Below are 14,688 nucleotides of genomic sequence, written 5' to 3' on the forward strand. Positions count from 1 at the left end.
TTCCTACCCTTATCTATGATCCACTGGATATAACGGGTGGCAGATTCATGCCAGCCCAACAAACTACTGTTGAAAATTAACAATTGGCTTGTGATTTAGGTGCCACATTAGCGTGATCATTTTAAAAATCTAATATTGGGATGGTTTTGATTGATAAACATTTTTAAGAAATCCTTTATTTATTTATTTGTTTATTTGCATGTTATCCTTCTTTGGTGTAGGTAGCTTCAATGAAGCTGTCATGTTGATGGTTTCAGGCTTATCTTGTGTTAGGAGAGGGATATTCTAGTAGCAATCAATCAGGATATTTGTAGCCTCTGATATAAACAGAAGCTTCGTAGGTGCCATGTCCATATTGATTGTCTAATTAGAGAATATCCCTTGAGCTATGACTTAAGAATTTTCTTTTCCTAAAGGCCTAATGATGTGGGGCTTTCATTTTAGTTTGGTTATTGCTGAATGATTTGATGTAGTTGTTTTCCAGGGTTTGTAAGTGACAGTAATCAAATCTGGACCAAACATTCTGGTGATTGATATGAGGAATGCCCCATACTATTATTGTATGATGGCATGTTTTCAACCAGGTCATGAGGTCTGCCTAATCTGTCCATCATCATCCTAAAGTCACCTCATTTTTGTACCAATATTTTGCAGCTTTCTACCAAAGTTTTTAGTCCTCCCGGCCATTAGGACCCCTTCCTTACCTTTCCTTATAGAACATGTATTCCAGGGAAATCTATTTTCTACAAGCATTTTAATAACCATCTTGTGCCTCAAGACAGCAGGAGATGTCTACCCAAACCATTCAACAAGAGCTCAAATTAAATAGATCTTTACAGGAACTACAATTTGATTATTATGCAAAGGTAGCTCCTGTTGGACTGGTTTGGTGCCTTTGTACTTTCCACACAGTGATAGTAGTACTAAGGTAATCAGAGCTCCTATTTGAACATAGACTTATGACAGTTCTAGCGGTAAGATTGTTTTGTTGGATGATTGTAACCCTCATACCTTAACATAGACTTACGACAGTCGTAGCAGTAAGATCCCTTTGTAGAACAATCGTAGCACCATGGCGATTGTCATTCCCATACTTTAACCTTGACACACAACAGTTTTTGGAGTAAGATCTCTTTGTAGAACGAACAAAGCACTAAGATGTAACTGCCATACTTTAACGTAGGCCTGAGACTTTGTGGCTGTAATTATTTTGTAGATCGATCGTGGCACTACGGTCATCATAAGTCCCATACTCTAACGTAAACTTAAGACAGACGCAGCACTACGATTGCTCTAAGGAAAGGTGGCCCAGATTTGTGAGTTGTTGGTTATATGAAATGTCTGAGGGCAAGCTTGTTCAGTAGACGAGAGGCCCTAGGATGCCTGCCCACTATCCATAACTGACCTGTTGACAGGTTTATTACAAAACAAGGACCTTCTGGATCAGGGAATTTTATAGGAATTGCACTTGAGCATTTTATGCCTCTGTTATTCCTTCTGAATATTGATTTCCAGGCATTAAGAATGTCTCTGTATAATGGCCAAGGGAACTCCAGAGAATTTGATTGTTTATGCATGTCAGACTCTTATACAACAAACAATAATGTTTTTTTGTCTCAATATAATATCAGCTTGTGATTCCCTTTGGGAATAGTGCCACGACTTTATTTTGTACTAACTGTTTGAATTATCTATTAAGCTTAACATTGTACACAGTGGATTCACCAACCCATGAAGATCCGGGTTACAATTAGTCTTCAGCCATGCTTGTCTTAAGGCAACTGATGATCAGGCTTACTTGTCATAGTACTGGAGATTTCTTATGGATCTATGGAAAGGGTTTTGTTGCTTCTATTTAGATTGATGTTCATGACGTCAATCAGTGGATTGTCGAGGCCTAAATATTTACAGGTAACTGTCACATACATGGAAAGTTGCAGAGTGTGGTGTTAAGCAACAGACTTAGTATTATTATCATTTCGTTGTGTGGGAGCTGTAGATATTCATTCTGTTTATGTCTGGAATCCCAAGGAATTGAATAATTATTTATGCTTGACCTTATTCAGAAGGAAATTCTGTTTCAAGGACATACTTTATTTTGGCATGAGGCTGCAACAGGTGTCACTGAAGCTCATCAAAGACATGATTTACAGTCCAATTTGATCTGTACGATTGGATGTTTTGGGAAATTGAATTGTGAATGGTTTCACAAGTCTGTGACACAGTCTGTCAAAAAATACCTGTGATGAGGAGAATTTTTCTCTTTGATAAAGAACAGACAAATGTATTTACTTTCCAATATAAATTTCTTTTCTTTTGTGAAAAACACATGGAAATACCTCTGTTTTTCTCTATGAGATAGTGAAACAATTTTACTTTTACAAAATTTGCAATGAACCCTTAGGAGTGTAAATTCATTTCATTTTTTTAACACTTCACAATAAGCATGACATTATTGCTTCAGATGGTATTATTTACGAAGTTATTTCCATTTTGCAAACTTTAATCATAGATGACAAGGCAAATATCCTTATGCAAAATGAGGGTCTCTCCAAACTGATAGTCATTTGATACCTTTTCACATAGTGATAGCAAGTGGAATTATATTCAGAGACATCTAGTTACCGTATGAGGATTAACAGCAAGTCTTTGATATTTTCTATCTGTAGAGTCATAGTGCACTGTGTTCCTGTTACATTCTGTACTCTGCATGCCATGATTGGTACTGGATGCAGATTGTCCATTTTTGCAAAAACTGATTTTCTCAGTTTTCATTGATCTGTTGTGTTGTTTGATGTCCTTTGGACTCATTGTGATCAGCTCCTTCTATTCTTTGTTACCTTCTGGGAAGATGTAATGGAGAATGATCAATTTGGAATTTAGTGTACATCCCCTGTTTTTAGAGGCCGTCTCATCCTCCAAACAAGTCTGTGTAAATAAGCTGCAATTTCTCTTGATCATGACTGTCTTCGGCAATTTTACTCTTAAAATGTGTTTTTTTTTCATCCTTTTTCTTAATTTTTAGATTAATGCCTGCATCTGCCTTTGAAATCATTATGTCAAACTTGTTTGGTTCTAAAGCTTGTGAAGGATGGAATAATAGTCTCCAGATAAATCTCTGAAGGGTTCTTTTTTCCTTTCTGTGTCTTTTTACCTTTCTGTGTCTGTCTGTGTCCAGGGTTGCCTGTCTGTCTGTGTTGGATCTGTTTTAATTTCTTTGTATGATATTGTCTAGTTCACACATTGAACTCATGTTGACAATCAAGCCAGGCCTTTTGAGTGACATCAAAAACTTTGACCACTAGGCTGCCTCACTAACTGCAGGACTATTGGACTTTATCTACTGCACACAGTCAAAACTGAGGGGCTCCTTTCACGAAGCAATGTTTACTAAGGTTAACTTCAAAATCCCATTCTTTAACATTGTACCAAGATTAAATTAGTGACTTAAGATCACCTTAGTGCTTTATGGAAGGAAGCTCTGGTGTCACTGTTTGAAAGCATGGTCAATTTTTCATTCAAAGTTACATGGATTCATGATGAACCCGAGAAACAACATAAACCTGGTTTTGAGTAACATCGTCTTTTGGATGTGTCCCTTGACAAAAGCAGACTCTAGATGTAAGCAAATGCACTGAATCAAGCCTTCTTATTTTAAGGGGATGGTGGGGTAGCCTAGTGGTTAAAGCTTTTGCTCATCATACCAAAGACCTGGGTTCAATTCCCCACATGGGTGAAATGTGTGCAAACCATTTCTGGTGTACCCTGCCATGATATTGCTGGAATATTGCTAAAAACTGGTTTAATACCAAACTCACTCACTCACTTTTAGAGAAATCTCTATTAATTTAAGAATTATCATTTTTTCAAATAGCCAGCTTTACAGATTGTCATCAACTTCAGCCTTAGATGTGTGTTAAACACTTATGATATATGATATTCCATCTTTCTCAAATCACTAATGTGGCTGTATGTAACGTAGAATCAAGACGTTTGGCAGTCAATGTAGAATTATCTCTTACTTTGAAGTTAGATCATGTGAAAAGATCTCCAAATATGACTGATCAGTCAATTTTTCATTCAGAGTTGCATGGATTCATGATGACACTGATCTTCAAGTGTGTGTCCTCTGTAGTTTTCCTTGGTCTGTATGGAAGTCCTGGTTCATGATTTTGTATTTGCTTAAAAAAATTGCAGATTTTCTGAACAGATGGTTCTATCAGTATGTGCAAATCTTATTGATTTGCACTATTCAAATAGTATTTTTACATCTGTTTGTTCATGTGCATGAATATGATTTTGAACCAAACATGATATCAGATTCCAGATAAATATGAGCCCCTTTTTGGGTTATTAAATTTTTTTATGAATGTCCCACATTTCATGAAATAGTATGTTTTTTCTTGATTTCAGTATAATTTTAAACACCATAACTGACATTTTGATAATTCAAACTTGGCAAATTTTGCTTTTGAATGAAATATTTATTCAGCCTGAAACTGTCATAACTTGTGAAATATATTTAGGCAAAAAAAGTGGAAATATGTCACCAAATGAAAATGTATTATTTATAGGTTTGAAATTCAGTTTTAACAAGACATATTTTGATATTAAGTTAACGGACAATCTGTGGTTCCTAAAAACCTAGAATTCTCTTGTATTTAGAGTAAATGTAATTTCAGGTGGTCTGGCAAACAGACTTGGTTGACACATGTCATCGGTTCCCATTGCACTGGTCAGAGCTCATGTTGTTGATCACTGGATTGTCTGGTCCAGACTCAATTATTTATAGATCGCCACTTTGTAGCTGCAATATTTCTGATTGCGGCGTAAAACTAAACTCACTCACTCACCTGCTTTGGCAATAGCAAGTACCTACAGTTGGATCTTATTTTTCAGAAAATAATTATGATTTTTTTTCCCCCCTATATACATACATTTCATTCCCAAAAGTATAACACTTTTAGTATTTAAAAGAAATATTACTTTGACTGTTGATTTTCTTTTTCTCTCCTGCCTTTAGGTTTTCTGAGGACAAAAATCCATGATACAAAAAATAAAATTGGTCTAGCTTAAGGATTTTTTTCAGTCATTTGGAAAAGTTTGATGTTGAACAGTCATAGTGCGCTAATAAATCTTACGCAATCAGGTTCAAAGCATCATATGTGATATAAATTCAGATGCAGTTCTCCTAATACTTTATGCCCATGTTGTTTTTTAGAACTAACCTCAAATTTAATCAAGAAACCAATATTTCAATAAATTCATCATAGCATAACATTTCAAACTAATAAATCTCCCATTTTATGAAGTTATATCATATTACTTCAAAAAGTCATTTCTTATGAATAATATATTTCTCTTGTTGAAATATGACCAGCAGTTTATCGTTTAAAAAATCACACATCGTTTGTCATAATCCTCAAAGGTGTGATTATCATGCCCCACAAAAGCCACCCTTTGTTCAGATTAAGAAGGGGATGATTTTGATATTTAAATTTGAAGTTTAAAGCTCTTGTGACTATTAGTGGTATATCTAGTAGGACCATGTAGATTGACTTTTGCCGCTCGTAATCCAGAAAGTGATGAATGGTGAAGTCTTCTAAACAGTGTGCTGTTTTATGAAGTAATATTTTCGCTCTACGATTGCCTCGTTGCATCTCAGGCAGTGTTTGTTTTAGACGAGCTGTTTTCCCCAAGGAGCAATCATGAGGCAAGGTCGTTTTGAGTGTCAATTATCCTTATTGATTCATTGACAAAGTCTCAGCCTCTGTTGAAGAGATGGAATAAATTGACGGGACCTATTCAAGATACTTGCACCAATTCCAAATCTGAATATAGAATTTTCACAGCTATCCCACTCAATGTGTCGATGTCATGTACCATGCGATTGTCACCATCTGTTTTTATGAATATCTGATTGCCTGTGTCCTATTTTTTTTAATGTCCACTTGCCAGCATCATTGTCTCTGAATGTCTGATTGCCTGTGTCTATTTTTTCTGAATGTCTGATTGCCTGCATCTGTTTGTCAGAATGTCTAATAGCCTGGTCTTTGTTTCTGTATGTATGATTGCCAGCATCTGTTTCTCTGAATGTCTGATTGCCAGCATCTGTTTGTCACAATGTCTGATTGCCTGGGTCCTTTTTTTCTAAATGTCTGAACTAGTTGGCTGTTTACAGACATGCCTGTTTGCCTGAATGTCTGTTTATTCACATGCCCGTTTACCTGCATATCTGTTAGCCTGTATCTTATTACCAGCCCGTGTCAATTTAACTGCATGTCTCTGATTCTGATCCAATGATACACATAAGTTTTGAGTCAGTAAATGAAGATTTTAAGGCACACCATCAGTATTTCAGTCATATGACTAGATCAAGATAAGAGATTTGTAATAATCAAAGATCAATTACAGCAACCTGTCAACAAAGGACAGAAAAACAACTAGTTTATCACAGGAATAAATTTAAAACTAGTAATTAAATCTAAAACATTTTAACAACAGACGACAAGACAATGTGTAAACAGGGGATAGATAGCCAACAACTGACGGTAGATCACCATATTAGGTACCTTCGGGACCTACGGTATATTTGCAACCTGCATGAACCATAGCTGGATTTACACCATCCCTTCATCTGTTGAGACATATCTAGCCAAGCATTTAAAGGACACATATTCTACAATTAAAAAGGTGGTAAGTTTAAATATACTTGGAATGTTTTGTGACTTACATACCTTCTCTCGAGGATTCTTTGTTTAAGGTGAATCACATATACATGGCAGGTAAATCTCTCAACATATGATAACGTCACAAAATTCCTAAAAATACCACCACATTAACAAAGTACAGTCTGAAAAAAAAGACAAAAAGTTTAAGTCAATACTTAATATTTTCTATTTTCTGTTTATCGTCCAAGCTACTTTAAATATGGTTCAGTGCAGTGTCAGTCGAAAATATATATTTGTACAAAAAAATAATTATTTGACTAGTTTTTTCACTGGAACACTATAGCCTTAAAAGGTCTTGCACTTCAACTATTTCATAAGAACCTCCCTCCTCAGCAAACATGGGGGCATTTTGCCTGACACTTGCCTGCGAAAATAGAGATGAAATTATTGACAATGCTAGGTATTGGTATTTACCTGTCCTGCAGACAGCAGGTTGTATTTAAATCCCGCTCGTATACATAAGACCCAAGGGACGCTATCACGGCTATGTGAAACAAAACGCTTTGTCAATACCCGTCTTGAGTATTTACACCGATGGGACTAAAATATGGAGAGGAGCTGAAATAGAGGGAAATATTGACGGAAATAGTCAGTGGGAACGTAATGTCCGTTTGGCAAACGAAGCTTGTGATAGAGTGGGAACACTTATATGGAGAGTTAACCACCAATCTCAGCCAATAGCAATTGTTTGACAGAGGTATACATCCAGCCGCGTCTTGTTTGAATCTTCATGGTTTGAAAACAAATTCAATGATTTTCCCTTTCCTTGGAGTCGCTGGTTAAAGTGTGTGGATAGCAGCCTAGAGAAAGTTCGCAGGGCATGAGAACACGGGCACACATGATTTGGGAGTCGTTTACATCTTGTCAATTTCTGCTGGCGACACTCGTCAGTTGGTGAAGCAGACATGGATAGCTAAAGCATGTAGTGACTAGAAGGACGAGCACATGGATTTACATGTACCTGAGTTAGTATGCATTGCTTGTCGTGATGGTGAACGTGCTGGAGGAACTAGGTGATCTATTTCAGGTTGGTTTCAGCCATTTGCCTGGCTGGCTTAGAATGAGAGATCGACTAGTGGATGATATTGCATGTTGATTTCATCAGATTTCAGAATTGATGTCAGCATTAAAGTCGATGTTGACTTCAGTGGAAATTTCAGAAATGATCTGATGTGTTTTTTAAAAGGTTACCATGGTGATTTGTGTTGGTGATGTGATTATTGTTATTGAAAGTTAATTTAAGAATGTCATGGGATTCTTTGCAAACAGGTCATGTTTGAAAATGTCACTTTGTGAAAAAGTATTGATGATGTGAATGCTTCATCTGATAATTTTATAAACAATGAGTAGTGTTAAAATTGGAATTTCAGAAGTAAAATGGATGATGCATAGTATGAATTGTGAATGAAGAATCTCCTTGAGACAAGAATAAGGTCACATTAAGTTGTGCTTGCAATTACCAGTATTGAACAGTTGTCGTAAAGAAACATTTTAATAACTCATATACAATCTAAAGACATATTTAAATTACAGTAATTATACTAGGATGGTTATAAGTGTATGAGTAAAATATTTATTTTTATATGTTAATGGTGAAAGTATTTACAAGATGTTTCTACCATACTTGCGATTTATTAAAATGCCAATTAAGTTCCAGAGATGAACATACAATCTCCTTGCCAAAAGAATCTTCTTATCAGAGTATATGTCATTATTTAGGTGCCTCATAAAAAAAGTTCTTTACCATTATCAATGTAACAAAGGCCATGTAGTTCTCATAAAAAGAAACACTTAAACACAAAGGTTCTTGTCTCAGTAAATCTGAATGCTAATAAATATATATTACAACTGCAGATTGATGTTCGGATGACAGAGTGACAGGTATGTGTGTGAATTAGTTGTAAGGTACAACCAATATCTTATACTTCACTCCTCAAGTAGTTAATAGTTTCAGTTATGAGTTCCAGCTGTTTCCTAACTGATGTGCACCTTTAAAGATTTCTCTCTGACACCCAATGAGCTGACATTCGATTTATGTCTTTTTACACAGAAAATAACTGTCTGATTTTCGATTTCTGTGACTTGGGAGTTTCCAACTTGTCGATACAACGACTCGTGCGTCAACTTTTGGTTCAGATAAGTCAGAATGGGTGAGAAGTAAGCTAACAAATTTACGTATATTCCCCAGTGTGATGCCTATTCAATTTAGATAAATAATCTTTATTCTCTCAAGTGACCTAGGGCTGTGCGAAGGCCAAAGTTGATACTGATTGTGCAAAAATTTTGCTTCAAGGGCCAAAAATGAAATCAGTCAAATATGATAAAATGAATTTCCAAAGTTAATGAATGTAAAAGGTTTGTGTGAAAGTTTAGTGATTTCCCCTGCGTAATAGTCTTTCGACCATCTGCCACTGTTTTTCTAACCAAGTTGATGCACATGTTATATTATCATTGTTAATAACTTCGCCCAGCTACATAATCTAAGAAGTAAATATACGTTTCTTGTAATAAACTTCCTTACAGGTGTAGTAGTGGATAGGTGTGGGTTTGATCCCCAACCTCGTAACTCTAGAGAACTACCTTAATGGCCTGTCGCTAAAATGCTAATAGCACTGAACATTTATGATACGAAATATGACCTTTAGTAACTATCAATCAGAACTAAACATTGTGACCCAATAATAATTATCACTTAATCAATAATACAATTTACAGACAATACACTCTCATAACAATAGGTACAACAAAAACTGGTTGTCTTGGAGTCAGTATAATGAATTTGAATGCTTAAATGTGGCATGGTATCTCAATGAGCTAGCACTATAAAACCAACACAGTCTGGGTTAGTACAAGCAGACACACATACATATAATGAGTTGGTGACTGTTCCCCCAGGGACTATGGGTTGATGTACCCTTGATGTTTGTTTATGTTCTCTGAACCCAAAAAGTGAGGGGAACATGAACAAACATTGAGGGTACATCAGCCAACAAGGGACCAGTGAACAACATATTAATCTTACCGAACACCTCAATGTTAATTTGGAACTGTTTGAAGCATGGGTATTGAATTGTACACTAAAATCCACCTGTGTGGATCAAACCAATGTAATCTTGCATCTTGCAGGTTTTCCCGTAGGTATTGTCTTAGTAAAATCTATGCAGTGTAATTCCCCTTCTTAATATTCACAGAGACTTCACTTGAGCATATTGTCAAAAATTTTTTTATTGGAATGCGAGGCAAATCTTTTCATAGTCATCACTAGATTTTGCAGTCGACACACACACAAAAAAAATTTATTGGTATCTCCCTTCAATTGATTTACATTCACAAAACATCGGTAATTTCCATGCATCATGCATCATGCATCATGCATCATGCATCATTCAGTGTTATTCAAGATAAGGAAGTACTTCCACGAAGAGCCGAATGAGTTGCCATTTTCAGCAGGGTACATTGCAATGTACCTCACTTGTAAGCATGCATGTCACAAATGAGTAAAATATTCTCAAGTATGACGTTATACCCCATTTCACCTCTTCTTTCTAGTAATAATTGCATGTTTCCAGAATATGCAATTTGGCAAGTCTAGATTGCCCCAGTCTGCTATAATAGTGCATAGTTTGTGTTTACAGATGGACCATATTTTTCATTAGATGTTTTGAAATTGTAACTATATTTCTAGGATGCCTTATGAATCTGGCTGAAAGTTTATGTTCTAGATGCTCAGAAAATCCACAATTTCTGAGACAGAACTGTTTCGTTGTGAAGATTTGAACAGTTCTGTCAGTTCTAATTTGATTACATGAAAAAAATTAGGAATGTTTGGAAAAAATGAAACAGTCTTCATAGTTTTTACATAGCCAAACTGTCTTTATATATTATCATTTGCTTTTTGTTTCTGAAGAAAATGTGTCTTGTATTTCTTCAGAAAGTTTTCTCACAAAGCTGTTTTATGTTTGTCTCAGAACGTGCTTAGTTCTTGAGATTCTTATAAATGATGTCATTAAATGTAGTTTCCAGAGGCATTTCCCACTGATCAAATTTTAAGTGTTTACATTGTACACAGTGGTTCTTGTTGAGAGCTCTAAGCTTTGTAGACAGTTCTCAGGTTAAGAGAGATCATGCCTGTATATTGTCTCCTCATCTTTCACAAAATGAATCAGGTTTTGTATATTTTCTTCTCAATAATATCAGTTAGGCTGTATGTTGAACACACTTTGTAGAAGGCTCTGATTTCCTAACAATATGAATAGGCAATAATGTGTGAGGAAAGTAGGTTTTCAAAGAAGTTGAACTAATGGGCCAATTTAAGATCAACTTTATTTATATGGTTGTTACATATCTTACATTTGGGATTACACTTTCTTAAAGTACAAATTCTTACACTTTTTTGAGTTGAGTCCCATTCAGGATTTGAACCCACACCCTGAGAGTCAGGCACTTAATCGCCAGCACACAAAGTTGGCTGCCTAACCCGTTCAGCCAACCCGAAGTCCACTAAAATTAAAGTCAGACAAGTGGTCCCAGGCTACAAGTTCCCCTACCAAACTTTCCACCTCCATATACACTTCATAAATTGCCAGAAGTAACATACTTTTACTTGTTAAAGGGTCATTCCTTTGAGTTCTGATTGTATTATATTTTTTCCCCTTGTGTCTTTAGGTTTTCTAAGGACAGATATCTGTAAAACAAGAAAAAAATTGGTCTGGCCCCAAAATAGAAAATTAATCTCCACGTACCCTCGCAAATTATATTTTTTAATAGTCATTAAATTCTGAAACACAAAACAAACATATTGGCCAGGCTGTAAACAAGGTAACAGAGTAATGTACTATCTTCCTGCTGAATGTTAAATGCCACAGTGTTACACCCAAGGTGTTTTAATGGACAGCCTTTAAGGTGTTTTCATGTTAATTGAATGTAATGGACCACAGCGGGGTTGATCTAGTGATCGTAATGCTGTCTATTTGTAGGTTTTAGCTGCTTCATGGGGAAATTAATGTGCTGATGTATTGTTTTGGGATGACACAGCCATGTTTAGATTTATTGAATGGAACACAAAAGATGTTCTGGAGAGCTACAAATTACTCTCCAGGAAGAAATGCATGTCAGCTTGACATTTTCTGTGGAAATGTCAGTCAGTTGTTTATGTTTAGGGGTTTGTTAATATTACTGATTTGATCATTTATGAAAGAGGCACTGAGGCTTGAACAGTTTAACTTTTTGTAAGGAATCATTGTTCATGCTGCTGCTATTGTGCTGTTGTCTGTAATTGTGATGATGATGATGATGGTGATGATGATGACGATGATGATGATGATGGTGATGATGACAATGGTGATGATGATGATAGTGATGATGGTGGTGGTGATGGTGATGATGACGATGCTGATGCTGCTGCTGCTGCTGATGATGACGATGACAATGATGATGGTGATGATGATTATGATAATGATGACAGTGATGATGATGATGATGACAATGATGATGGTGATGATGACGACGATGATGGTGATGACAATGATGATGGTGATGATGATTATGATGATGCTGACAGTGATGATGATGATGATGACAATGATGACAATGATGATGGTGATGATGATGATGGTGATAGATTATGACGATGACAATGGTGATGATGACAACAACGATGATGATGATGCCCTCTGTATTGATTCTGGTGGTGCCGGTATTGACCATGATTATATTAAATATAATTCAAGATAAATCTTACAGATGTTTGCATCCACCTGACGAAGGGGCAAGAACTATCCCAGAAACATTGTGAAACATAAGTCAAGAAGGTGTCATCCATAAGAATTGGCTTGTATTACCACACCAACTTCCTGCCTTTGAAGAATCTCATCATAACCACTGAGTGTGTGAGTTTAGTTTTATGCGGCTTTTCATCAATATTCCAGCAACATCACGGTGGTGTTAACCATTGATGATGATTATTGAAACAACATTGATATTAGGAAACATTTTCTTAAATGAGTGAGTGAGTGAGTGAGTGAGTTTAGTTTTACGCTGCACTCATCAATATTCCAGCTATATGGCAGCGGTCTGTAAATAATTGAGTCTGGACCAGACAATTCAGTAATCAACAACATGAGCATCGATCTGGACATTTGGGAACCGATGACGTGTCAACCAAGTCAGCGAGCCTGTGCACCCAATCCCGTTAGTCACCTCTGACGAAAAGCATAGTCGCCTTTTTTTTGTCTAAAACGAGTGAATTTTACACTTCATTAAGCAGTATTCCATATGGTGACAGGAATGTGCTTCACACATTGGGCCAATTTGTGGAATCGAAACCTTGTCTTCAGCACGAAGAGTGAACGCTTTGACTTGTTGAGTTCTGTGTCAGTTACAGTGTTCAAATTTAAGCCATGCACTGAATCATAAACAACAACCGTGATTCCTTCATTAAGTGCATACTCAACGATTATATTTATAAGAAAGCAGGAACAGTGGGGTAGCCTAGTGGTTAATGCATTTGCTCATCACACTGAAGACCTAGGTTTCATTCCCCCTGTGGGTACATTGTATGCAGCCTATTTCTGATGTCCCCACCATGATACTCCTGGAACATTGATAAAAGCGGCTTACAACTTAACTCACTCACTCACTCACTCACTCACTATGAGGAAACATGAATATGGGCAATTTTGACCAGTGTATGTCATCAAGATAACAAGATCCATTACCAGTATCTAATAAATTCAGTTCCTTTCCAAGATAACCAGTTTGGTTCAGCAGCTGGATTATTTGAGAGTGATGTGATTAAAATAGCAGCCCTCATAAACAAAATCTGGTAAATGCTATCTCCTTGCATGACACATAATTTCAGCCATGTGGGTGTCATGTCCGCCACGACTGTAAGTAACTGTTTGTCTTCTTGAAGACAGTGGCGCTTTAAAGGGGAGGCTTGCAAGATTGCTGCACCTGATAATGGGGGAATGTCTGTGCTTGAAGTGAAATGTGATTGAGGTTTATGCTGATATTCCACTGCTGGGATATAAAAGTCATTTTTCACTTGTGTTTATCATAGAGAAGTGTCAGGAGACGTAATCCCTGGATGCTCGTAGTATGGTAGGGCTCTATTTCTTGTCAATACTGGCCCCGGGGTATCTGAAAAGATCATCATTAGCTTGATATGTTTATTTTTCTGACCATGTAAAGACTACACCCATTTCCATTCCTAAATTGAAAGATGATTTTAAGCTTTTTGTAGCACCACTGTTTTCTTTCTTTGCAGTGCTAAACATAATTTTGACTTACTGTAAATGTTTACATAACTTTTGTGATTTACATGTTTTGTTCACTGTGTTGATTTTCTATGGGAGCCGACTTTATCTAATGTGTGTATTTACGTATTGAAGGGAGTGACAAGACCAACATGTAGTCTCTAAAATGAAAGTATTTCACAGAAAAACAAACTTCAGATATCATGATAGGATGTCAGGGAACAAGGACACTCTTCTTTTTTTTTAATCTGCAATAACCTGGACTTATTATGAATGCTCATAACAGGTACTTGATATCTTTCTTTCATGTTCTGTATGACAGTGAGTGAGTATGGTCTTATGCAGTCCTTAGTAATATTCCAGCAATATCGCAGTGGGGACACCAGAAATGGGCTTCACTCATTGTACCTATGTGGGTATGATCCTGATTGTTCAGCATGATCCCACTGCCTCTCTTGTCATAATTGCATTCACCAAAGACCATGTCTTTGGTCTAGTGAAGCGTGAAAGTCTGGAGAGTGATGGAATAGATCCCTTGTGGCAGGATTGCTGGTGGTTGTTAAAAGATGATACTTGTTGTTGCCCTGCCTGAGTGGGTATCCATGTTAAACTGCTAAATGGCATTACATTACTGTACTGAGTGACAAGGATTATATGAGCCAGTGCAATGAACGCGTTTGTGACAAGCTGGCAGTGCAAGT

The 14,688-nt window shown here is 36.5% G+C and overlaps 1 protein-coding gene across 8 annotated transcripts in view; it reads left to right on the forward strand.

Moving 5' to 3' along the window:
- The window catches only part of LOC137255974 (polypeptide N-acetylgalactosaminyltransferase 5-like), a 320,337-nt gene that overhangs the window by 263,554 nt on the left and 42,095 nt on the right, over window positions 1-14,688 (forward strand). The gene's annotated exons all lie outside the window — the stretch shown is intronic.

Source organism: Haliotis asinina, chromosome 11, assembly GCF_037392515.1.
Source record: "Haliotis asinina isolate JCU_RB_2024 chromosome 11, JCU_Hal_asi_v2, whole genome shotgun sequence".
Taxonomy (NCBI): domain Eukaryota; kingdom Metazoa; phylum Mollusca; class Gastropoda; order Lepetellida; family Haliotidae; genus Haliotis; species Haliotis asinina.